This window comes from Tursiops truncatus, chromosome 6 (genome assembly GCF_011762595.2).
Source record: "Tursiops truncatus isolate mTurTru1 chromosome 6, mTurTru1.mat.Y, whole genome shotgun sequence".
Taxonomy (NCBI): Eukaryota; Metazoa; Chordata; class Mammalia; order Artiodactyla; family Delphinidae; genus Tursiops; species Tursiops truncatus.
Window position 1 is genome coordinate 7,517,405 of NC_047039.1, and position 25,920 is coordinate 7,543,324.

The window sequence follows — 25,920 nt, forward strand, 5'->3', positions numbered from 1 at the left end:
CCTTAGACTTTTGAAACGAGCAAATAAACATGCAGACTTCATTATAAGTATAAGTGAACATTTTAAGAAAGCTTCATTTCCACAAAAAATAGCCAGGGCTGGAGATATTCAGAGAAACTGAATATCAGTTTTCGTCTATTTTTTCATTCCTTGAATACCAAATTACCAGTAGTCAGAATACAGTGACCAAGCAATCACAAAGAATGCTTCCGTAATATCAGACCCGTAGATTGGTTATCTTGCAAGGAGGTCAGATTCAGAGTTTGTAGTGAATGTTACAAATGTATATGTGGCCTTGATCATTAGTTGTGCACTGAGATCCCTGTCTTCTAACTGTAACTAAGGTTACATACCAGATAGTATTTTTTCTGCTTTCTAGGTGCCCCATGTATTTTCCAAAGTGACAATGGAGCAGAGGTCACTTCAGCTTTCTACCACAAAGCTCACGATAATGTGGAAATCTCACCAGCCTCGAGAATCTGCAGAACTTATAAACGGGGATACATGAACAAGCTTCTAGCAGACAAGGACGGGTCATCCTCTCCTAGACTAGGGTTCAGAGCCCCAAGAAGCACAGCTCCATGGCTGGTGGCCAGTTCCTGCATCCCTCGCTGTCCTGTAATCTGTGCATCCACCCTAACTACCACCAAACACATTTAGTCCAATGATTGGACTAAAGTCAGTTTCCCTCTGCCTGACCTCTAGGGAGGACTAAAGCAAGACAAGTTATAATGATACTTGCCAGGAAAAATAACTGACTCGTAAAGAATTTCCTTTTGGACTGATTCTTAAGACATATTTTTAAAGGTGAAGTATTTTTATGCTGTAACAAATTTATTGATTGAGAACACTCTGTGATGCTAAAATAAAAAGTCCTTTTAAGCTGTAGTCTATGTGATAAATTTGGTAGACTCTCCCCATCTTTATGTGATTGGTTTACTGATAAACTTTATAGACACAATCTCAGATCTTCCAGGAATGCTTTTTGCTCCAAGAAGGAGCTGAAAAAGGACATCAAGTAGACTTCAGTTTCTGTTTCTAAATCACACAAGGAAAACATCAACTGTCATCTGTCACCAAGGCCGAATGTTATCCTGTATCCATTGTGCTCTTTTTGTGAATAACCAGGACTATCTTTGTTTACTAACATGTTGAGGTCTTCGGTTTAGAGCCAAGGTTCAAAGCAAAACTGAAAAATGACCATTTCCTGAAAACCCAGAAACTTAGGTTTCAACAGTCCTCACAATTTGGGTTTTGACCTGCCTGCAAATGAACATTGTAATGGGAAGCTTCCCATCTGTGCTCAGCAACCGATTATATTATTTCTGAATCCTGATCATAAGTGAAAATGTGCAAAGAAAAGGGTATAAAAAACATTCAAATAATACCACTCTAAAAAAAGTCCTTGTAACTCAAGTTGAAATAACTTGCTTATAATAAAAGGCCATGGACCAAAGAAGGAAAGAGCTTTGCAAAACAGAGACAAATGGATGTGTATGCAGCATATGAAAAAAAATGTCAAGTGGACTTACTAAAGCCAGTTTAAAGATTCAGTCATTCCTTGGACATACTTAAAGACTAAGTGTTTCTGTTTGTTTGTTTTGGGGGGAGGTTTCTGTTTTATTTATTTATTTATTTATTTATTATTTTTATTAACAGTGTTGTGTTAGTTTCAGGTGTAAGTGTTTTATTAAAGGAATCTTCCCTGTTTGCCCTGGCTATGCTTCTATAAGGATGAAAATGTAGAAAGCTTATATGTGAGTAAAAAAAGAAGAAGAATAAATATGAGATAATACATCATGAGAATGAAATCAATATTTGTATCTCACATTTCTAAAATCCACCCATGTATTGAATTCATTCATAAATCTTATAAGGCAGCTGAATTGACATTTACGTGTATGGAATCATTATATTTTAGAACAGAGACATTAATGATTCTTTTTCCCTAGAAACTTCTTTTGTAGTAATATACATTTTTGCAAACCCTTCAGAAGTTAATTTTATTTTTTCATCATTTTGCATGTTACACAATTAATGAGTTATTTTAAATGTTATATAAGTGTATTATTAATCTTGTACAACAGTGATAGAAATGTAATCATTATTTCATAATATAGAAAGACTAATTTTGACATTCAAATTTTATTATTATTATTAGAATAGAGTGTATCACGCTATTCTAATCACTTTAAATTAATTGTGTAGGAAAATATTTTGTTGACCAAGTAAAATTATATATCATGTTTGGATTCGAAAATAAGTATCCATTAATACGTGGTTTAAATTCCATCTGTATGTCACATAGTAAAAGAAGAACCACACTAAATTTTCTGACCTAGTATTTGAAATTCTTACATTATGAGGTACAAATAAATAATAATTCTATTAGGCGAATATTATAATGATTATAATATACCAGGCTCAAAAGTAAGTCTTCTTGGGATCAAATGTCAGCTCTCACAGTGAATAGCTTTCTAATCTCCCTGCACCTTGTTTGTTCAACTGTGAAATAGGGATGGTTATAACAGCACATCCTCTGATAGAGTTCTTGTGAACATTGGATTGATCCACATAAAGTACGTAGAACCACACTCATTAAATGTTAGACCCCCAAAATTAGAAGCCATATTAGATAGAAATTTGCTTGCATTTTCTGTTTCTAAATTAGTTTTGAAGTACTAGGGACATTTTGATTTGAATCTGGGATAGTTGAATTTGCCATAGAAGAATATGGGACAGATAATTGTAATGTTGAAATCTGGTGAATAATATCTTTGAAAATTTGCAGAACTATTATGATAAGCTTATCGTTGACTTCTGTATTTCAACATTTCTGTATTTTTATATTTTGTCTTTAATCAATTGCCCCTCCTCCCTCTTTATATATAAACATACATACATATACATTTTAAATTTGTTTGAGTATATAAGGCCCTTTTCCCTCATAGCAAATACAGCTGTTCACGTTTCACTTTGTGCCAGATGTTATACTAGGTGCTTCATGGGTTACTTCTACTATTCTCATAGCAAATCTGTGAGGCAGGTGTGATTATTATGTGTGCTTAGCTTCACAGATGTGGAGAAAGGAACAAAGACACATTAAGTAACTTCAATGGGATTACAGAGCTAATAAATGAAAGAGCTATAATCCAGACCAGAAGTTCTGATTTCAGCGTTTTAACGATATACTGACTGCATAATACACTGCCACTCATGATTGCTTTGTATGCAAAACAAACATTTTCTAAACTAACGCAGATTCTGGTTTATGTGGTTTATGGTGGGGTCTTTTGGTAAGGAATTTGGGGACTTACTGATCAACATGCTCGCTGATGGGAAATTGCAAGCACTAAAACTAAGTGTTCCCAGATTAAATCGAATTGTTGCCACATTGTCATTTGTCCTTAGGGGTACCCTGGTGGGAGACCAAATTTAGTAGAGAGCACAACCCTATGTATCAGCTAAAATGACATATAGAATATTATTGTCTTATTTTGCCTTACAGGGAAGCATAGGATTGCTAGAAATGAACTGAAATGACCAATTAGAAAAAAAGTAGAAAGAATCACCTAAAGTTAACAAAGAAAGTTAAGTACTTCTCTTTTCTTTGGTTCATAATTCAGTTAATTTTTAAATTCCTTAGTGTTTTCAGGCAATTTCTAATCCAGTAGCTAAGCCTACCCCCAACCCCTTCCCCCTTCCTTTTCTCCCTGCCTTCTCACTCCCTCATTTCTGCACTTTTGTGCCCTTTCCTCTCCTTCCTTCTCTATTCCTTTCTGTTTCTGTGTCTCTGTCTCCCTCTCTCCTCCTCCCCTTCACTCACAAACCTGCCCGCAGCACTCCTGCCCCCTCTGCCTCTTTAAAACCTGCTGCCAAATTATTATTTTGTTGTTGTGGGCAGGTGTTTTTACATTGTATTGTTACAGATCAAAGAAAATATATATCTACAATGCTGCCACTGTTGATACCTTAATACCTTTGTTTTCTTTCCTTCCTACACATTTTCACACAGTTGAAATTTATCATACCTGCTCTATGCATCCTTCATTTCACTTAATGTATTTTATGCATTTCCTGGTAATCCTCTTAATCATCATTCCAGTGGCTATATGATGCACTTTTCTTACACAAATACTTTTTCATGTGATTGAAAAGGGTCTAGTGCCTATGGAATTACGCAGTTTGTGAAAAACTGAAATGTGTTCATTTATTTTCAATAACCAAATATATTTTTTTGCTTTATGTCTCAATAAATCTGAGCAAGAATTAGGAGTATAAAGTATTTCTAAAAAAGAATGTGCCAGGCATATAATCAGAAGGTAATATGTCTAAAACAAGACTCTTTGAAAATGGCACTGTAAAAATAATCATCACAAAACAGCACAACAATAACCACCAAGTACAGTATTTTTTCTGGACCACTTGAATGCTTTCCAGTTGATTGTAAAAATTTTCATCTAAAATGGGGTTTGTAGTGGCAATTATCACTGCCTTTCTTATTTATAATTTGATTTAATGAGAATGGTTTTACGAATTCAACATTCAGTATACTAATTAATCTTTTGAAAAAGATGCTCTTTCCCAGGTTAAAGAATTCAGTTTCTACCCCTATTTTTAAAGTTATTGATGATACTGTTGAAGCTATTGTTAGGAAGTGGTACTTAACCTTATTAAATTATTGGAAATTTATTTGAGAGTCATGTGGTTTTTAACTTGATACAAATTTTGCCCCAGTATATCATTAATCATTTACTGTCTGTAAAAAGTAAGATGTGAATACCTAATGGTATATACATATATTGGAGCACGTGTACATTGAAAAGTTGAGATAGATTATATTTTTTTAGCTAAAAACTCAACAGAATTTATTCAAATATTAAAAGATCAATATTATTCTCAAAGTTATTTAGCATTATGCAGCAAATGCTTATTTTATCATATATTGCCAACCTGGAATTTAGTTTAGTGTTGATAATACAATAGTGAAAGATAATCTCTGCTCTCCAATTGCTCACTATATTGTAGAAGATAGCCTGTAAACAGATCATTTTTTTCACATTATAATTGCTATGTTGGAGGCATGTACAGCAAGCTAGGAAAACACAAAGAAGGGCTAGCTAATAGGGACCAAGGTGGAGTGGTTGGGGAAGACTTCCTGAGGAAAATCTAATTGGGCTTCGTTTTCAAAATGAAATAAAATTTAGCTGGGCAAACATTGGGGCCATAATAAAACGTGTCCTGTAAAATATTGGACAGAAAATCCAGTAACCACTAGATTTTTGTATGATTAATATAGGAATCTGGCTGAATCTTAATTATTATAATTTTTATATATATATGGGGCCCTATGACTGCAAATTATTTTCTGGATGAAGGTACAAACTATATATACTTCTTAAAAGTATTGCTGTCTTACAAGACAAGAAGAGGATTCTTCAAAGACAAAAAGAGTAGCAAAAATAAGAGTGAGCTAAAACCAAAGGAATGATAAACAAACACAAATGCCTAAACTGGGAGACTGAGCCTTGGGCCACCACAAGGTAGAAAAACAGAACTTGTGACTGAGGATTAATTAATTAGACCCTCAATATTATCATAGATTAGGTTGAAACAAATATGAGCTCATAACAATGACAATACTTTAACTAAAGACAAAAGAAACCAGACATGAGCAGACATGGACTTCAATGGAAATACCAGATCAAGAATGGGAAATAAACATGTAAAATGTATTTAAAGAAATAAAAGATAAAGTTGATAATAGGAAGCTATAATACCAGAAATAGTTTTTAAATAATCGAATAGAATAATAAATGAAATGAAAATATAATTGTTGAAATTAAAAGTTTAATGAATGTGTAAAAGCATATAAGAATCAGTTGAAATGAGACTTGAACAGAATGTACAGCTAAAGAAATATCCCAGATTAAAATAGTGGGAGAAAGGGAGAAAGAAAAATTTTTTTAAAGTTGAGTCTTTAAGGATAAAATGGAAAAACCTGAAGTAATCTGCATCTAATTAGGATCCAAGAAGGATGAATTAGAGTAGAGAAAGCCAATAGTCAGAGAAAATGACAAGGATTTTCAGAACAAACATAAGAAACTAATGCTCAGATTCAGAGAACTCAAAATATATCAATAAAGGTATGTAAAAATAAGTTTATATGAAGACATTATATGAAAACTGCAGAATAGCAAAGGAAAAGAAAATACCTTTTAAAAAAATCACCTTTCTATTGCCAAATAATATTTCATTGTGTGGAATATCACATTTCATTTATTCATTCATCAAAAAGGAATGGAGTACTGACACATGCTACAACATGAATGAAATATTACACTAAAGAGGCCAATTACAAAAGACCATGTATTGTACGATTCCATTTATAGAAAATGTCCACATCAGACAAACCTATGGAGACAGAAAGTAGATTCCTAGTTGAGGGGAAGCAGGGAGTGACATGGATGTTAGGGAGTGATAAATGTCCAAAAATATTTGTGATGATGGTTGTGCAACTGTGTGAATATTCTAAAAATCACTTAATTATAGACTTTAGTTAGATTAATTGTATGGCATGTGTACAGTAAGTACTTATCACCTATACTGGAAAATACTTAGACTGGCAGCAGACTTCTCAACATCAATAATGAAATTCACAATATAATGGGTCTATTTACTCAAAATACTAAGAGAAAATTACAGTGAACTCTGAATAGTGTACTCAGTAATATAATCTTTCAAAACTGAAGATGAAAGAAAGTCATTAAAGAAAAATACACAGCTTAATCTTGAACATTTATAAAGTGGACTTCTAATCAATTTACTTCAGAAAGACAGAAAAAAAAAAAAAAAGCCACAGAATCCTGTTCCGAAATGCAAACAGAAATGATGAGAGGGCCTTCCCTGGTGGCGCAGTGGTTGAGAGTCCGCCTGCCAATGCAAGGGACACGGGTTCGTGCGCGGGCCCGGGAAGATCCCACATGCCGCGGAGCGGCTAGGCCCGTGAGCCATGGCCGCTGAGCCTGCGCATCCGGAGCCTATGCTCCGCAACGGGAGAGGCCACAACAGTGAGAGGCCCACGTACCGCAAAAACAAACAAACAAACAAAAAAAACCCTCAAAGAAATGATGAGAAACTGATTAAAGTGGATATAAATTCAACTAGTCTTACTCTATATAAAAATGTTGCTATGAATACATAATTTATGGGGTTTAAATGAACTGAAAGATTGGAAAGATAATATCATATACTAAGACTAAAATTGTATGTAGAAATACATCCAAAATATGTTAAAGACTTTTATGCAGAACATTTTATAATTTCTTGACAGCATAAGTACTTAAATGGAGAGAGATGCCATGATTATACAAAAAAGATTAAATATTATGAAGGGAGTAATTGTTTCCAAATTAGTTGTTAGATTTAGTGCAATTTTGTCAAAGTCCAACAAATTTTTTGAGGAAATTGACAAGCAAATCTTTAATATATATTTATATTAATTACACAAATTATAAGCTTCAGGAATAGCCAAGGCATGTTTATAAAAGAAGAACAAAAGTAGAGTGACTTCCTGTAATAGATACTTAAAATGACTAAAATGCTGTAAGACATTATGATATTGGTGCAAAGATAAAATGACCAATGGGACAAAATGAAGAGTCTGAAAACAACCCTTATTTGATATATAAAGGAAGTAGTTTGCAGATTAGCATTGGGTGCTTAATAAATGTTTCTGTATATGACAAAAAGTTCACATTCTATCCCAATGTGACACCGCTCAAGAAAGCAAGTTTTGGGTAAAAGTTCAAGTATAAGAGTAAAATTTTTAAAAATAGAAGATATAGCAGAGTAGTCTATGGCCTTGAGGTAGGGTAGATTCTTTAATAAATTCTATGATGTCAAAATTAAGAAATTCTATTCATCAACAGGCCACTTAAGGAAAATGGAAAAACAAACCACAGTGGAAAAAGGTATTTGCCACACAGGTATAACTGACAATTGGCTACTGCCAGACTATAAAAAATCTCATACCAATGGATGAGAAAAAGACAAAAAACTGAGCAGAATATAGTCAGAAGAAGACATGTTTCACTGGGCAGAGACCACAAATGTCCAACAAATATGTGAAAAAATGTTCAAATTCACTGGTAAACAAAGATGTGCTAATTACGATATTGAGTACCATTTTATACCCACTGGGTTATTAAAAATAAGAAGTTTGATGATACGCAATTTGGCAAGGATATGGAGCAAAATGATAGTTTATATACTGCAGCTGAAAATAGAAAAAGTGGGGAAAATTGACATTGTATTATAAATTTGATATGTGAATACTCAAGATACAAAAATTTTAGTTCTAAGTATAAATCTTAAAGAAACCCTTCCACATGTGCACCAGGTGACATATACAAAATATTTATAGCAGCACCATTAGTGATAGTGAAAAACAAAAGCAAAACAAAACAAAGACTGGAACCAATCCAAACATTCATTGGCGGGAAAATGTATAATAAATTATGTCAACAAAATCAGATACCATATAGCTGTGAAAATGAATTAACACTACTATTTGCAATGAGGATAAATCTTAGAAATGTTAAATTTAGTAAAAAGAAAAAAGCATCAAAGATATGTTATAGCACCATTTTCATAAAATTCAAAACCAAGCAATCCCACTCTCTCTCTCTTTCTCATTTATCTATTTCTATCTATTTCTCTTTCCCTCTCTCTAATAAAATTTTGAGAGCAAAGGAATTATAAACACAAAATAGTTCACAGTGGTTACCTAGGGAGATATTAGGAGAATGGGATTTGATGGATTATACAGGTATGTTTAATATTGGTAATATTTTAGTTTTGAAATTAGGTGGTGGTTTCCACAGTGTTTGTGTTATTAAATTATACCTTGTCACTTAAATATATTACTTATGCAATTACATACCAAAATATTATATCTGAATATGAAATTAATCACTGGAAATGCTCACTGGAACTACCCTATTCATTCATGGGAAATACCCTACACACTGTAGTGTTTTGTCATTTATATACTTTGTGCAATATATTTTATGATTTATAACATGTTTTTATTAGCATCTTGTTATGCCCATCTTACATGATGTTGTAGTCGGTAGAGTGATGACCCAAAGATGTTCAAATTTCAATCCTCGGGACCTGTGAATGTGTTAACCTTATTTGGCAAAAGAGATTTTGCAGATGTGATTAAGAACCTAGAGATGGGGTTATCTGGGTGGGCCCAATGTAATCATGAGGATCCTTATGAGTGAAAAAGAGGCAAAGAGTCAGTGTCAGTGATACAATGTGGGACTGGATTGGTTTAAGATGGGGGAAGAGAGCCATGTGCCAAAGAATGCAGGCAGCCTCCAGAAGCTGTGGAAGACGGGGATGAATTCACTCCCAGAGCCTCCAGAAGGAACATCGCCCTGCAGACACCCTGATTTTAGCCCACTAAAACCCACTTTGGAGTTCTGACCTCCAAAATTGTAAGAAAATACATCTTTTGTGGTTTTAAGCCACTAAGTGTGTGGCAATTTGTTACAGCAGCAATAGGAAATGGATACATATACCTCTTAAAATTGATTTGCATACATTCTCATTCTCATTTTTTGAAGAAGTTTCTAGAACAATAGTTGCTTTTTTTTTTTTTTTTGCTAGTCATTCAAGAGGGTAGAACATTTAAGGCAAAAATCACTGGATTTACAGACAAATGGAAAAAAATAACCCAGAATGCTTCCTGTTTGTAGGAGTAGTACTCAGAGATCCTAATTTCAAAATGATCAGAAAATAACTTTCCTTGCTCAAAAAACAAGGATAAAGTGCAAACTTCCTAATAAATGTTTCGCTGGTTTAGTGTTATAAGATTTTCTCACTCCGAAGTACTGTACAACATAGGTTGCTGTGCTTCAACAAAGCGCAGAACACAATAGTCAATGGTGGAGTAATTACTCGTAATGTCAGCCCTTGTTGCTCCTACCATCTGCTCTACAAACCCCACCACAAGGAGGGTGGTTGTCTGGGTCCACTGATTCTGAAATAACGGCCCATTGGGAAAGTGCTTTTCCATTCTCACTATACCAACAGGGAAGAAAGCAGTTTTATAAGAACAATTTAGAGGTTCAGAAAGATTATTTCAAATCTCCCCTTGACGTCTTCATTATCCGTATGTTTAATTATTCTCTAGAAAAGGGCAGAATTATTTTAAAATTATAACTTTTGAGGAAACTTAATTATGTACCAATGCTGGAAACATTAAGTTAAGAATTCCCAAGAACTGAGTCGACTTTCAAAGATAAATGGAAAATGAAACATAAAATCAATCCCTGTTTTTCAGGAATTGAGAGGTATTTTCTTATAAGAATGGTATTTAGGACTTCCCTGGTGGCACAGTGGTTAAGAATCATCCTGCCAATCAGGGGACATGGGTTCGAGCCCTGGTCCGGGAAGATCCCACATGCTGCAGAGCAACTAAGCCCGTGCGCCACAACTACTGAGCCCACGTGCCACAACTACTGAAGCCTGCGTGCCTAGATCCTGTGCTCCGCAACAAGAGAAGCCACTGCAATGAGAAGCCTGTGCACCACAACCAAGAGTGGCCCCTGCTCGCCGCAACTAGAGATAGCCTGCGCACAGCAGTGAAGACCCAACTGAGCCAAAAAAAAAAAAAAAAAGGTACTTAAAGGAAATAGTTATATAAATTCATATGATTTATCAGGATTGATCAGAACATGTGTGTTGAGTCAGTGAACTAACACACTATGTTATTCATTCAGTAACCTCTGTTTAGATTTGTCTTAGTTTGTTCAGGCTGCTATAACAAAATACCATAGACCGGGTGGCTTATAAACAACAAAAATTTATTTCTCATAGTTCTGGAGGCTGGAAGTCTGAGCTTAGGATGCCAGCATCAGGGTGAAGGCCCTCTTTCTGGTTTCAGACTTCTCACTGTGTCCCCACATAGTGGAAAGGGCTAGGGGCTCTGGGGGATCTCTTTATAAGGGCACTGATTCCACTCATAAGGGTTCCACCCAAAGGTCCTACCTACTAATACCATCACCTTGGGGTTTCAACGTATGAATTTGTGGGGGACACAAACATGCCGACAATAGCAAGACTGAAAATTAAACCACTGGCAAAAACAATAAAAGGCTACATTCATTTAGAACACTGCCTGTGCTTACACTCTAAGGGTAGAAATTCTGGTGAGGGAAGCTTAGTCCGTGGGACCATTCTTCCGAAGTTGATGGAGGTTTACTCCAACTAATATAGTTCATTCAGTTTGGGCGTGCCCGGCTTTAGAGATAAAGACTACACAAAACCACTACTTCCAGTAGCTGCTTCCTTTCAATGAAAATCAGTAATTTACGTTGCTCTTTGGTTGTAAGGTAACAGATGATCCTCTGCCTTCATGTGCTCCTAGCTCCACAGGCTCCATCGATCCAGCGATGCCCTTCTGCCTCCGGTGCTCACCTGCCTTCCTACTTGATTCCCCTGTGTCTGCAAATTGTTTGCCCAGGGCTCAGGCTTCCCACAAACTGGGCTAAACAGTCAGGTGGAATGCTTTTTCTCCTTCACTGCAAGTTTTGCCAACAAACCTATAGGTAGGGGGGGAAAATGGCACCATTTCCTGCCTCATCTTTCTGCCCAAATCATTTCATAACATCTGCTCACTCCATTTTATATTATACCAAGTAGGAAGAGGAAGTTTATATGTTTCTCATGATTGAAGCAGCATAGATATGGAAATTCTGTCACTACTTCCATTCATGACCCCAAGTTTGTATCAAAATGTATACCCAACGTAGAATGTGCTCACTTGTTTATTTCTACTTAATGCTAATCACATAACTGACACATTAAAATGAACCTAACCCTTTACACATAGCACTTATTAATTTTCAATTTGTATATTGAATGACATGTGGGCAGTGATCTGCTTATTATTTATTTTTTGGACTTCCAGTAAGTAATTGTTCCACTACTGGAATGTATGATTTGGATCACAAAAAGCCCAAAGTCTCTTGGAAAATGAACTATTATTTGGTCTTCAGAACATCCTATGGTCAATCAATACTATAAGAGCTCCTCAAATAAAGAAATTCTAAGGACCCACTATTAGGAAGAAAACTTTTCTGAGGATAGCTGAGAGACACTTCACAGTTTAAAAGATGGATAATAGCACCACATAATAATAATTTTTTGAAGATTTTCCAACTAGTGTTTCCTTGAATGTCTGATGTGAACTGTGTTATATTTTATGTGTCTTTTTCTTTAATTTAAATTGTGGTCAAATACATATAACATTTACCATCAGTGACTTTTAGTACATTCACAATATAGTGCAACCATCACACTTTCTAGTTCCAGATAATTTTCATCACTTAAAAGGAAACTCTGTGTCCATTAAGTGGTCACTTCTCATTCCCCCTTCCTTCCAGCCCCTGGCAACTGATAATCTGTTTCCTATCTCTACAGACAGGCCTACTCTGAATATTTCATATTAATGGAATTATACAATATATGGCCTTTTGTGTCTGGCTTCTTTCACTTAGCATAATATTCCCAAGGTTTATAATATGGGTGTTTTTAAAGTGTATTTAAAAATACATAGACATCATCTGTTTAATTTACAGAAACTTGAAGGGTCTCACTGAGATAATTATACATACAAGGTGATATAATTTTAAAGATGTGTTTCTAGAAGTGAATGCCATATATGCCATATATATACATATATATATATATAATCAAAATCCACAAGAACATAAAAGATGAAAACAGTATTTTTAATTGAATGATTACTTTCAGGCTTGAAACTAGATACCTTAAATAAAATTTGTAATTGAAAAAATATTGATTAAAATCTGCCTTGCGTATAAGTTTTCAGGAATATATTTAATCTTATAAATGACTAACAGCCTCACCTTGCGTTACAAGTATTTTTCAATGATACTGATATCATATCATTAATATTGAGTATGATAGCAGAGTCTGACACTAACAGAGCATAGCTAGTCTTTTCCCACCGATCAGGTCTTAATTTACTACCATCTGTAATTTGGGATTAATGTTACAGAACAGACTAACAAAGGAAGATTTATTCTGAACCTATATAACATCAAACATTACTAAAGTAAATAAATTATGCAAATCCTTTCTTTACCTTAAGGTATTCCCAGTTTAAATACAGATTTTTTAGTTATACACTAACATAATTTTTAAATTTAATATATTATTTTGCAACAATGTTCACACTTTCCTTCATAATTTTAATGAACTTTTAACACAGCTTGGATTTGGGAAAAGACATAGTTTAATAAATAAAAACAAAGGAATGCATATTATTGGCAAAGGATTTTTATTTTGTGTGCTTTTACATTTGTCCTCAGTAGAAAAGTCAGTCATGTAAACAAATTATTCTAATAAATGTTTTCAGTATTTTTAAATTGTTAACACTGAGGCTTAAAATATGACACTTTTATATTTTAATTGATATTTAAATTTTCAGTGATTTTTCTGAAAAAACTCCTTATGACCTTTGGAAATCTTTTGATTTATGAGGGCTTATACTGTATATTATTTACTATGAAATGGTAGAGGTTGAATATTAAAAGAAAAATGTTCCACTTTGGAAAAGTTTTAGTGAGCTAAATTTTTTTTTTTTTTTTTTTTTGGCGGTACGCGGGCCTCTCACTGTTGTGGCCTCTCCTGTTTCGGAGCACAGGCTCCGGACGCGCAGGCTCAGCGGCCATGGCTCACGGGCATGTGGGATCTTCCCGGACCAGGGCACGAACCCGTGTCCCCTGCATCGGCAGGCGGACTCTCAACCACTGCACCACCAGGGAAGTCCTTGCCACATTCTTTTTGATTAAAGCAAGTGACAAAACCAATCCAGGTTCAAAGAGAAGAAAAATAAGATTCATTCTCCCTTTTGATGAAAGAAGCAGGAAATTCACATTTCAAAGAAGCATGCAAAGAGGTACGGAAAGTTATGGCAGTGATCTTTGCAAATCATCTACCATAAGGCATCAGGGCAATAGATGGAAAATCATTATAATGAAAAGACCACAACAGGTGAAAGGAAAAGCTGGCCTGTATTTCTCTCCAACATGCATACCTCACAGAGATATCACTGCTTTAAGTCATAGTAGTAAAATATTTTTAAAATATTATTAAAGAAAATTTATAAATTAATCAGACTTGCTCTTAAAAACAGTAGATAGACTACTTTTCTTTTTTCTGACTTAGACAACTTTCTCACGAGTAGAAGGATCACATAAAGTACTTTTAAAACAGAGATTTCTTGTGCCCATTTATATCCTAAAAATCACAAATACATCATAATTAAAGGCTATGTAGAAAAAAACCTAGGGAGGGCCATATAACAAGGGAATTCTGTATTTTGAATTTAATAAAGTATTACTTTAAAACTACAAGAATGGTATCTTTTTATGATGCAGAACCTAGGTAGAAGAGATCTAACACTGCATGAGGTAAGAGATTATTTGCTCATCTCTGAGTTTTGTTCAGCTTTGATCCAAATAAGTAAAATTTTTCTTTTTTCAACACACATCATAATCGGCATGATCTAGAAATTTCATAACATGTTTTTGTAAAACTAAAATTAAAAAATAAACAAGTATGACAAAACATAATACAGCTCAGCGACTGTGTTTTTAAAAGAGAAAAATATGAAGAAAATATTTTAAAATTTTAAGAAATATTTTTTGTTAGGACTGACAAGCCAAAATTGAGTCATATTTGCATTCATATTGACCAGGGGCATATCTAAGTCATTTGGGGCTAAGAGAATGTATTGTTCAGTGTTTTTAATATATATGAAATATTTTGAAAAATCTGATTTGAAGAGTAAGAGCAGTAAATCTTGCTTTGAATATTGAGTTGGTCAGAATGAATTAAGTTTTATAACGTATTCCACAATAACTGTAGTACTAAAAATTGTCAAGGGCAAACAATTTAGCCTTAATAAGTAAGGCTTATAAGAAATAGAAGCCCCAGAAAAGAAAGAGGATTACAGAACTATATTGCTTTTCAAATCCAATAACCACTGGGCTTGTAGGGGGCAAAATACTGCTTCAACTGATGCAGAAATTTAAGAAGGTAAAATATCTACCTCTTTTGTTTGAAATGTTTGCTTTTTCCTCTCTGTTTCAAGAGAAGAGGGGAAAAAAAGTAGTAATTCAGACTAGCAATATGTCATTTGCAAGTTGTAAAGTTGCCATGATCACGGCAGACAAATGACAGCTCTTACAGCCATTTCATCACCTTTCCCAGAAGGACATAAAGTACTAGAAGAGAATGTCTGTGAATACATCATTCCCCTTCTTAAAATACCCTGGTCCTTATGAAACCCAACCTTTATCCTAAGGAGTGGAGCTGATGGGAAGGGATGATGCCATAGAAGAGAGATGGCAGATGACTTAAGGCCCATGCTGTGGCTCTTTTGTTTTACCTTGCCCTTCTCATTTCATAGCAGCAAGAAAGAACCACCTGTGTGATTATACAAACCTCCATGTATGTTGTGGAACAAAAGCATTTCTTTGGGAAATACAGAAATAAGGTATTTCCTCCAGTCTAATTTTAGACTTGCTGACTTACACAAATAGTAGAGAGTTCCTGTATCCTCCTGACCCAGCTTCTCCTAATGTTAATATCTTATATGACAACAGTATAATGTTTGGAACTAGAAAATTAACATTGATATGATACTATCAACTTACCTACAAACCTATTTTAAATTTCACAAGTTTTCCCTCTAATGTCTTTTTTTCCTTGGCCTAGGATCTGATGCAAGATCTCACATTGCATTTAGCTGTTCACTAGCTCCAATCTGTGACAGTCTCTCAGCCTTTTTTGTCTTTCATATCCTTGACACTTTTGAGAAATACTGGCCAGTGATTTTATAGAAGTCCCTCGATTTGAGTTTTTGTGATGTTGTCTCACAGTTAGATTGGTATTGTTCGTTTGTAACAAGAATATCGCTGAAAGGATACTATTTTCTTCTAAGTGCATCCCATCAGGGCAGACGATGTTGACATACATCATTATTGGTGATATGAAGCTGGATTATTTAGTTAAGGTGGTGTCTGCCATGTTTATTCACAGTGAAGCTACAGTGAAGTTTATTTGTTACTGTTTGCATTATATTTGGGGTCTTCCCACCCCAAATCCTGGCTGATTTCAATCATTTCTCTGTTTTTGCTGAGGTAAAACCTTACCATAGTTCTATAAGTCAGAGCTATACAAAATTATTCCCAGAGATCCCTAGGGCATTTTAAAGACTTTTTGTCATTTCTGAAATTTGTATGTTTCATACACTAGATGTTTACACTTAAGTCAGTATTTCCATAATTTTAAGTTGAAAAACTCTTATTCAAACAATGGTGTGTTTTAAAAGTGACAGCACCTTAGAATGACAAGTGAACTCACAGGAAGAATGGAGCCTTAAGTTTGAAGAAGTTAAGTCTATCTCAATTACATTCAGAATTTCTTTTACATACTCATAACCAAACTACACATGCTATAGATCCTATTGTGATATGTTCTATTATTAGTCACCCAATATTCTTGCTTTTCTCTTTGTGGCTCTTTCTCTGAAGTGGAATTATACATCCCTGCCTTCTGAACTCAGGAATGGCCATGTGACCTAAGAGGTAAATATGAGAAAATTAGACAGTGAGGTGGTAGGGGTAGCAGTAGAGGCAAGAATAGCTGAGGAAGGACCAGAAATGCAAAGGAAGGAGGCAAGATAAAATATGGCGCCTGGAAAAGGTGAAAGTTCCATGATTTATCTGGAATGCAGAGTGGGTTAGGAGTTGGGATGGAGAGAAACATGGGGTGGGACAGGTTATATAGGCTATAGTAAGTCAAAGGAATTTGAATTTTTCTCTAAGAGCAAATAATTGGGAACCAATGAAGGAGCAGAAAAACGACAGGATCTTATTTGAATTTTGAACGATCCCTGTAGCTTCAGGGTAGAGGCTGGACGGGCAGTATAGCAGGCGCCGAGTTAGATGCTGTGGCTGTGACTGTCATGGCAGTGATAGATGATCTCTAGAATGGTGGCAAAGCAACAGATTTGAAGAAATATTTAGGAAGTGAGTTGCTGGGACTTTGTGATTCATTAGATATTGGGGTACGAGAGAGGAAGAAATGGATCCTCAGTTTTCTGGCCAACGCAATGAGATAGCCAACTCAGGAGACAAAGCAGACTCAGACACGGTGATCTTCAGGGTTTTGTGCAATTGCAGAAGATACACAGTTCAGATATTTGAGAAAAACTTATTATCTGTGCAGTATCTGTGTACAATTCATTTAATCTTTGCTATTACAGCATATGTACAGGCTAGTTCAAATACTCTGTTCCAAAGTTATTTATGTTTGTTCTTTGCTTTCCCATCCTTTTCATGTAGAGACAGCCTACAGCTACTGAGATAAAAATTACCACTACATGTGTGGATGGCAATTAAAACCAAGGAAGAGGAGTAACTCACATAGAGAGAATGAATATAGCAAGGAAAGGGCCTGTGATTGAACCCTGAGAATGCCCAGCATTCGGAAAACAGAAGGAAGAAAAGGCGATACATTTATTTGGGAAGTAGTGGTGAGAGTCAGAAAAGCAGGAAACCAAGGCAAGAGAGTTTTCAGGAAGAACAGCATGATCAATAGTGGCCAGTTTGCAAAGAGGTCAACAAAGTCAAGGGTTAAGCAATTTATTGCGGTTATTGAATACACTGGAAATAGGAGTTTTAGTGAAGTGATTGGTGAGAAGCCAGATTGAGGAAAGAGTACTAGATAAGGAATTAGAGAATGGGATCTTGTACAACCACTTGAAGTAATTCAGCTGTCAGAGGAAGCAGAGAAATATGGGAACAGCTAGAAGTGGATACGTCATCCAGGGAAAGGTTTAACTTTAAGAAGACAATTAGCAAATTGAAAAGTTTAAGGGAGGACACAAAGAAGGCAAGATCATAATGCATTGATAAGACAGTGAAAGTGGTCCTGGAATACAAATGACTTCAGGATTTGATCTAGAAAAAATTGGGAATCAGTCTTATGTGAAAGGAGCGAAATATGCCTCAGTATATTATCAGGAACATTGGTGTGGATACAGGCTAGCTCTTAGGTTTGGTGGCAGGTAGATGAAGGGGTTTTGTGTGCTGGTTTCTACTTTTTCTGTGAAGACAGAGGTAAGGTCCTCTGTTCAGAATGGGAGGACAGGTTTGGAAGTTTGACTACAGTGTGGTCTGCGTGGAAGACACACACTAAACCTCCATTTGACCCTTCTTCTAATGCATCTTCCTGTGCTGCAGACACCAGAAAGATAGAACATTAAAGCGAGGGATCTTTAGACAGATAGACAGATATTAATAAAAACTGTATGTATTTAAGGTGTACAACATTATGTGCAGCATGTATATACATATACTTAAAGAAATGATTACTTCAGTCAAGCTAATTAACATATCTCTTCACAGAAGTTACATGGAGATGTTAACTTTTTTTTGTGACAACACCTAAAATCTACTCTCTTAGCATCTTTCAAGTGTTCAATATGGTATTATTAACTATAGTCATCGTGCTGTACAAGAGACCTCTAGACTTATTCATCCTATACAACTGCAATTCAGACCCTTCGATGAGTATCTCCGCATTTCTGCCACTGCCTACTCCTGGTAGCCACCATTTTACTCACTGCTTTTATGAATTCAGCTTTTTTTTTTAAGATTCTATAAAAAAGTGTGATCACACAGTATTTCATACAGTATTTGTTTTTCTCTGTCTAGCTTATTTCATTTAAAATTAGCCATCTTGGGAATTCCCTAGAAATCCAGAGGTTGGGACTCAGAGCTTTCACTGAGAGGTCCCAGGTTCAGTCCCTGGTTGGGGAAACTATGATCGTTCAAGAAGCCACATGGTGCAGCCAAAAAAAATAAATAAACAAATTTTTAAAAAATTAAAACATAAAATTAGCGATCTTGATGTCACTTATGTCTCACCATTCAGGTGCACTTCTTGGCTTGACCACAACCTGCTCATTCTGAGTTTCTGGGGTTGTGATAGCATTGACTTTTTCTGCAGCAGTATCAGTGGAGTACCCATTTTTTGTCACTAGTTTCATTCTTGTTGAATTGGGTCAACAGTGCATATCTAGTAGCTCGTGGTGGCTTGGTTGTTGTGATGGTTTCCTGAATCCTACATTTTAGCAGACAGTGTGATCCTGGAACCTCCTGATTCACCTTCCTTCTGATTCATCATCTTGACAGCAGCTTTGCTGACAAGCAAAATCTGTAGTATAATTCTTCTTCCACTTTCCAGGAATTTTATAGGCATCTGATTCCCAGGCGTAAATCCATTTCTGTGAAGTAGTTCCTGTTACAGCCACTGAACACCAACTGGATCAGTATTTATCACCAGAAGTAAGTTGCCAAAAATGGAAACCACGGACTCTTCAATTTGCCTGTTTATCTTTGAAGACCATGCTTATTTCAACCACAGAAAGGAGAGGACACTAATAGTGCATGGAAACCAGTGGGAAAATGAACTGAAATTTTTAACCAGGACCATCCAAAGTGAAGTGTATGAAGAATGTAAGGCCATAGGATTCAGGGAAAGAGAAGTGGGCTGCTTGCTTCTAATTGTACTGGGAGTTTAAAGAAAAAAATATTCAGTTCAGGAATTTAAATCCTTAGGTGAAGGCATGGCTGGAAAGCCAGGGATTTCTCATGATCTTCTTCACAGAGTGTCTTATCTTCTGTAGCTTCCTGGGTGAAGATTGTATGGCTGAGAACTAGATGCAAAGGATGAACCTGTGGATTACTAAACCAGAAAGCACTTTCGATTCACTTCTTTGCAGGGTGACATATGTGAATGTTAGGGCCTTGACTGGGAAGGGGTGAAGCTTCAAGCATTAGAATTAGGAAGATTTGGAAACCTCCAAGTATCCTGAGCAGCAAAGCTCCACTGCTCCTGTGTTTGCAAAAGCTTCTTCTTCTGGCCAGTGTGATGAGGGGTATGCATATTCTCACTGTACTCTACCTCAACCAACCATCGTTGCCCCCAGACTTATAACTAGGATTAGATCTCAGAAAGCAGCCAGTGAGCCAGTTACAGGCAATCCCAGGAGGAGAAGTTTTACACCCCAAGGTATTGCTAGATGTTCCTAATTTATATGTGCATAAATATTTATATGTGGAATGGATTCTGAGAGTACTAGACCATGGAGTGTGAAATGAAATTTGAGAATTGGTTAAATTTATTGATCTGGGTGCCTTTACTGAGATTCTGGATTTAATGTGTTAGCTCAGGGAGCTAGGAGTTGTTCCGGTTGCTTGCTGATTTGGTTAACTAAAAGCTGGAACAGCAGGGACCTGTGCAGAATGAGGTTGGTATACTATACATTTGTTAGTCAATCACAGAAGATATCCAAAGACTTAGGAAATAAGAGACATAGAAATGGATTTAAAATGTGTGACCAGTTTATTCACTCCTCCCAGCTCAGTATCCTGAGAGGGCTTATTTACCAAGGCTTTGAAAAATACACTGGAGAGTGACAGAAAAGCATCTTTTTAAAAAGCACTGCGATGGCTGTCCTTTGAAAGCAATTGCCATCGTAAGATATTGCCACTGAAATGTGCTCCTAGATTTTAGTGGTGAGATAGTTGCCAGGGTGACAAATATCACTTAGCATTACTTACTTAATCCCAGAGGCAAAATAGACATAGTTCCCATAACTGGAGCAGAGTTGGAGTGCCTATTCAGAACATGTGAACCACAGCGATCTTTGATGGTAGGTGGTTGATCATGGGGTCAATAAGTCTGAAATATATGGGTAACTCATTAAGGAAGATCCTACTTGTTCTGAATAATCGAAAGAACTCTAGGGCTGACGAATAGAGAATTTACTCAGGTTACCAAGAGAGACACAAACTTCATTTAATTAGAAGACGTGAGTTCACAGACTCAAGCTCCTTTGGAGAAGGACCCTCAGTACATCACAAATGCATGCTGTGTTTCTTCCTACAGGACTCAGAAGCAATGTATTATGACTGCATGCTGAGAAACAGGAAGTACAAAGATCAATCCTTCTGAAAATGTTGGACCACAGATCTCAGTTAATCCCAGTTCCTGGACATACGAAATACTACTATTGTCAACTGGTCAGAGTGGCAGGTTATGGGAGAGTTAGATAGTAATTAAATTTTGACGAGAACTTATCTCACTTTGGTTTCAATGATTCTGTGAATCCATTCTGTTTTATGTTCTCATTTCCTAAATGAATGGCTGGAGAGTTTATATATATAAAACCCCACCAACTGCAGAATTCTTACATAATCTCTTTGACCTGTGAAGTAAGAATTATTAAGATGAGAAGACTCATATGGAATTCTCTGAAGCCCTTTTCTTCTCAATACAGCAAATGAAGAGTAGCGTTGAATTCCTGGGAGAGCCAATGAAATGAGTGACTCCTTCAAAGACTTGCATGGTGGTGGGGTAGTGATTCCCTTCACATCTCCATATAACTTTCCTTTTGGCCTATGCAGCAGACACTTCAATCTTGAAAAATGACAATGGACTATTTTAACTTCATTCAGCTATTCTTCAATTACAGCTGTTGTTCCACGTGTAATCCCTTTATTGCAGCAAACCAATAGTACTGTCACCAGCACCTGGTTTATGACTGATGCATTAAAGACATTTTTCTATATCCTAAAGCAGAGAACATCAGGATCATTAGCTTTCATCTGGTATAGATATCTCTGCTGCTCTGCAAAGAAGAAATGGATCCAATTCTGCAGCCTAGTGCCATAATTGTCTATGAGAACGTTGATCACCCAGCTTCACAAGACATCCCACTGTTTGGCTATATTGAAGAGATCATGCTGCTAGAATAGGTAAGTAGAAAATAGCAGATGCCTTTAGAAGAGCCAGAGCGTAGGAGATAAGCCCCAGGAGACTTCAGCAATGTTTTAGGGCATAGAGGGATTGGAGCATGACTGGATAACTCTTTAAAAATGAAGGACAAGCTTTTTCCTTCCCACTAAGAAAGAGACAATACTGACTGGGCCTTTTTGAATTATGGCAACAACATATACCACATTTGAGTATGATGTTTTGCCCTGTTCACTAAGTAACCATGAGAATGCGAATTTTGAGCGGTAATCAACCTACCAACACTTCCAACACTTTTATAACTCTCTTCATCTTTGCACTGTATCCATTTCCACATAAAATAACTAGAGTGTGTTTTGTTTTTATGCAACTCGGTGCCAAAAGACAGGAGACAAAGAGATCTGAAATTAACATCAAAGCTTGAGATTTTTGAATTTGTTCCAACTTTGGAGGAAATTTCATGTTTTGACCAAGTGCTGGGTATCCATAGCGATGGGTGATGGAAGTTAAGTAAAAAAGATGTTTATCGAAGGTAAGCTCGGGGGCATGGAGAGGCTGGATGCTCCACCTGCTTAGAACTAAGGCCGACCTGGAGACAGAGGACCGCCGAAGTCTTAAATGCATGAGTAGAGTGACCACAGCCCTGGTGTGTGACAAGCCTATGCAGGGAAGGAGTGTGGATGGTTGAAGATAGTAGCTTCAAAGCCGAATTGAAGAGGAAGGGTCAGGAAGTGGAATAAAGAAGTAAGGAGGACACTGAGATACTCCCTGACCTGAGGTTCGCGAGCGATGGAGGCTGAATGGCCTGCTCTTCACAGGTGACGGAAGTAATGGAGAAAGTCCTCCTTCAGTAATATCAAGAAAATGCAGCTACTCTTCATGGGCAAGGGTGTGTTTGTGTGTGGTGGGGAGGCAGCAGCAGAGGAGCAGGTAGGAGTAGGAAGAAGATAGCTGTTAATCGGGAAACAGGGCTTGTAGAGGGAACAGTGGGCACATTAAGGAGGGAGACAAGACGTGGGAGGAGGGTCATAGGTGAGGCTGAGAGTAACAGTTTACTCCAAGTGCTGTGAATGAAAATATGTGGAATGTGAAACATAGCATCTGGGACCAGCATCAAGCTGTTGAAAAGATGACCCCTAAGCCCCATTCTGGTTAATGGGGGTGGAAGGGAGAGGAGGACAGAGGCCCATGACTGGGCCCTGGGCATCTCTGCTGAGGCTTTACTAATAAATGGGTTGATCTTCAAGTTCTTAAGGAAGTTTTCAGGCCATTCTTGAAAGTGACTTATGAAACACTTTCCCCTCTGTGACCCTATTTCTGTTTTATAAATAACTTCATTTGTACCATTTTCTTAGATTCCACGTGTAAGTGATATCATATGATATTTGTCTTTCTCTGCCTGACTTACTTCCCTCAGCATGTCAATCCCTAGGTCCAGCCATGTTGCTGCAAATGGCATTATTTCATTCTTTTTTTATGGCTGAGTAATATTCCATTGTATATATGTACCACATCTATTTACAAAAGAGAAATAGAGTCACAGATGTAAAAAACAAATTTATGGTTACCTGGGGGGCAGGTGGGGGAGGGATAAAGTGAGAGACTGGGATTGACACATACACACGACTATATATAAAACAGATAACTAATAAGAACCTGCTGTATAAGCACAGGGAACTCTACTCAATACTCTGTAATGGTCTATATGGGAAAAGAATCTAAAAAAGAGTGGATATATGTGTATGTATAACTGATTCACTTTGCTGTACAGCAGAAACTAACACAATGTTGTAAATCAACTAGACTCCAATAAAAAATTAATAAAAAAAAGAACTTTCCCCTCAGAGATCTACTAAGGTACAGTGTCTTCCTAGTAAAAATTACTCTTATAGCACCTTAACAAGGAAAAGAGAAGCTTATCTATTTATCTATCAATCGATTTATTTTTGAGTAAATCACGCTTTTCTAGAACCTTCCTCTGGCTAAGCCACGATAGTAACATTATATGTCATATGTACTATGTGTGTTTCACAAAGATCTGTCGCCACTGGAGCAGGCATGAGGGATGCACTCCATGAAAAATATTTTGAGAACAATTTTATCAAATAGTGAAAGATACGATGCAGCGATGTTTATATAAGTGAAGTCAAAACACAAAATCATCACAGAAGCAGAAAAGGAAATAAATTGGGCCCTTGTGTCAGACATAGAAAGTAAATCTGAAACAAATGTGAACATATTTACAATCTGTATAGGGGTGTGTGTGTGCAGGCTCACACATCATGTTTGAAAAATAACCTTGAAAGAAGAATAAATTCATACATTAATAAAAGGGAGCCTATAGTTTGGCCTCCAGTCCATATGTATTAACAATTTTGTAAACAGCTAGCGGCATAAAAATGTATCCATTCCCCCTCAGAATCCCCAGTGTTTCTACCCCATTTTCTTCTGCTGTTCCAAATCCACCAAGCAACTAGGAGAGAAATATTAGCCTTGGGCAGTGCACTCATGGGCACCCCCGTGAATACATACTTTAGAGAATACATTCTCAACAAAGACAATATTGTTCCCAAGGGAACAAAAATTGGTTCTTAGTGGGTGAAAAAAACTTACTCTTTTTATGTATAATCCAGATACATACACAAAGTATATAAACAGATATACAGTATATCTGAATTACTGAAATTTCTTGGGGAGGACAGTTAGGGGAAAAGATGTCTAAAAAGGCTCCTTAAGGAGGCATAGTGGGGAAAAAAGGTTGAGAAACACTGCCTTAGAAAAAAATAAAGAGAAAAAGTGATACAGAGCATATTCATTTCATTTTGTGTCTGCTGTCAAGTTTTGATTAATCACATTTAATTACAGTGCATGGGTGAGGAACAGTAATTATCTTTATAGCTCGTTAAAATATGATAAAGAGTAAAATACATTCAGAATCTGAATTTTTAGGCTTTTTAGTAGCTGCTTCTTGGGATGTGTATATAACAAGCATATAATACAGGGTATGTTAGAATGGCCAATGATTATTGAAAGATGGGATGAGCAGAAACCATGGGAAGACCAGATGCGGGTAAGAAATGGCTCTAGGAAAGAGAAACCCAGTGAAAGAACAACCTAAAGCAGACTAAATAACTTCCACCAAGGAAAGGGGTTAAATTTCATCTCATCAGCTTGGAGAGGGATCTGGCTGCTCCCTTATTACCTCTGGGGGAGAGTCATGTGCCCGACTTCCTGGAAGTCTAGAAGTGAAACAACACCACTGCCCAACACCATTAAAGAGAATGGAGGCAAGTCCAGTGGAGAGACAGGGAGATAAGAGCTCAGTAGGATAAAGTAGGGGGAATTCTCCACTAATTCCAAGAAAAGAAGAGTCCCAGTTGGGCTGGGAGATTTAAGGAAGAAGCAAGCACTCCCAAATGTCTTCCCTACCCTAAGATGAAAAACAAGACTTTATTATCATCTACAGAAAAATTGAATGGGTTTTGCAGATGATGGCAGCCCAGCACAGATTGTGAATATTTGCACTTTATCTTCTTAATGTTGATATATGTTATAAGTTCATTTTTGTGAATTAAACCTCTTAATATACCTTTGTGGCAGGACTATTTGTTTTATGCTTTAGCTAGTCTCTGGAGTGTTGGAAATGTTCCAAGAAACTACTAAGGAGATTTTCTAAAAGTTGGTGCAGATTATAGTAATACATATGTGCTAATCAATCTGTGCTGCTTCTCCCGTAGGACAAATAGTCCATTATCAAGCCTCCTTGACAAGATTGAGAGCAAACGATTTCCCTTATATTTTAAAAACCAAATCTTGAAGTACTAAACTCATTTGGGGGATCTATACACATCATTGTTGAGTGGGAATTTTCCATTTTCTAATTGACTGCCCAGCAACATGAGCTAACTGACTCTGTTGCCTGATCTGGTGTATTTGATAGGACACTTGCGGCACGGCCCCAGGTCCCTGTCAATCTGGATTGTTTGA

The 25,920-nt window shown here is 36.5% G+C and overlaps 1 protein-coding gene across 2 annotated transcripts in view; it reads right to left on the reverse strand.

Moving 5' to 3' along the window:
- The window catches only part of GLRA3 (glycine receptor alpha 3), a 156,704-nt gene that overhangs the window by 62,818 nt on the left and 67,966 nt on the right, over positions 1-25,920 (reverse strand). The window lies entirely within an intron of this gene.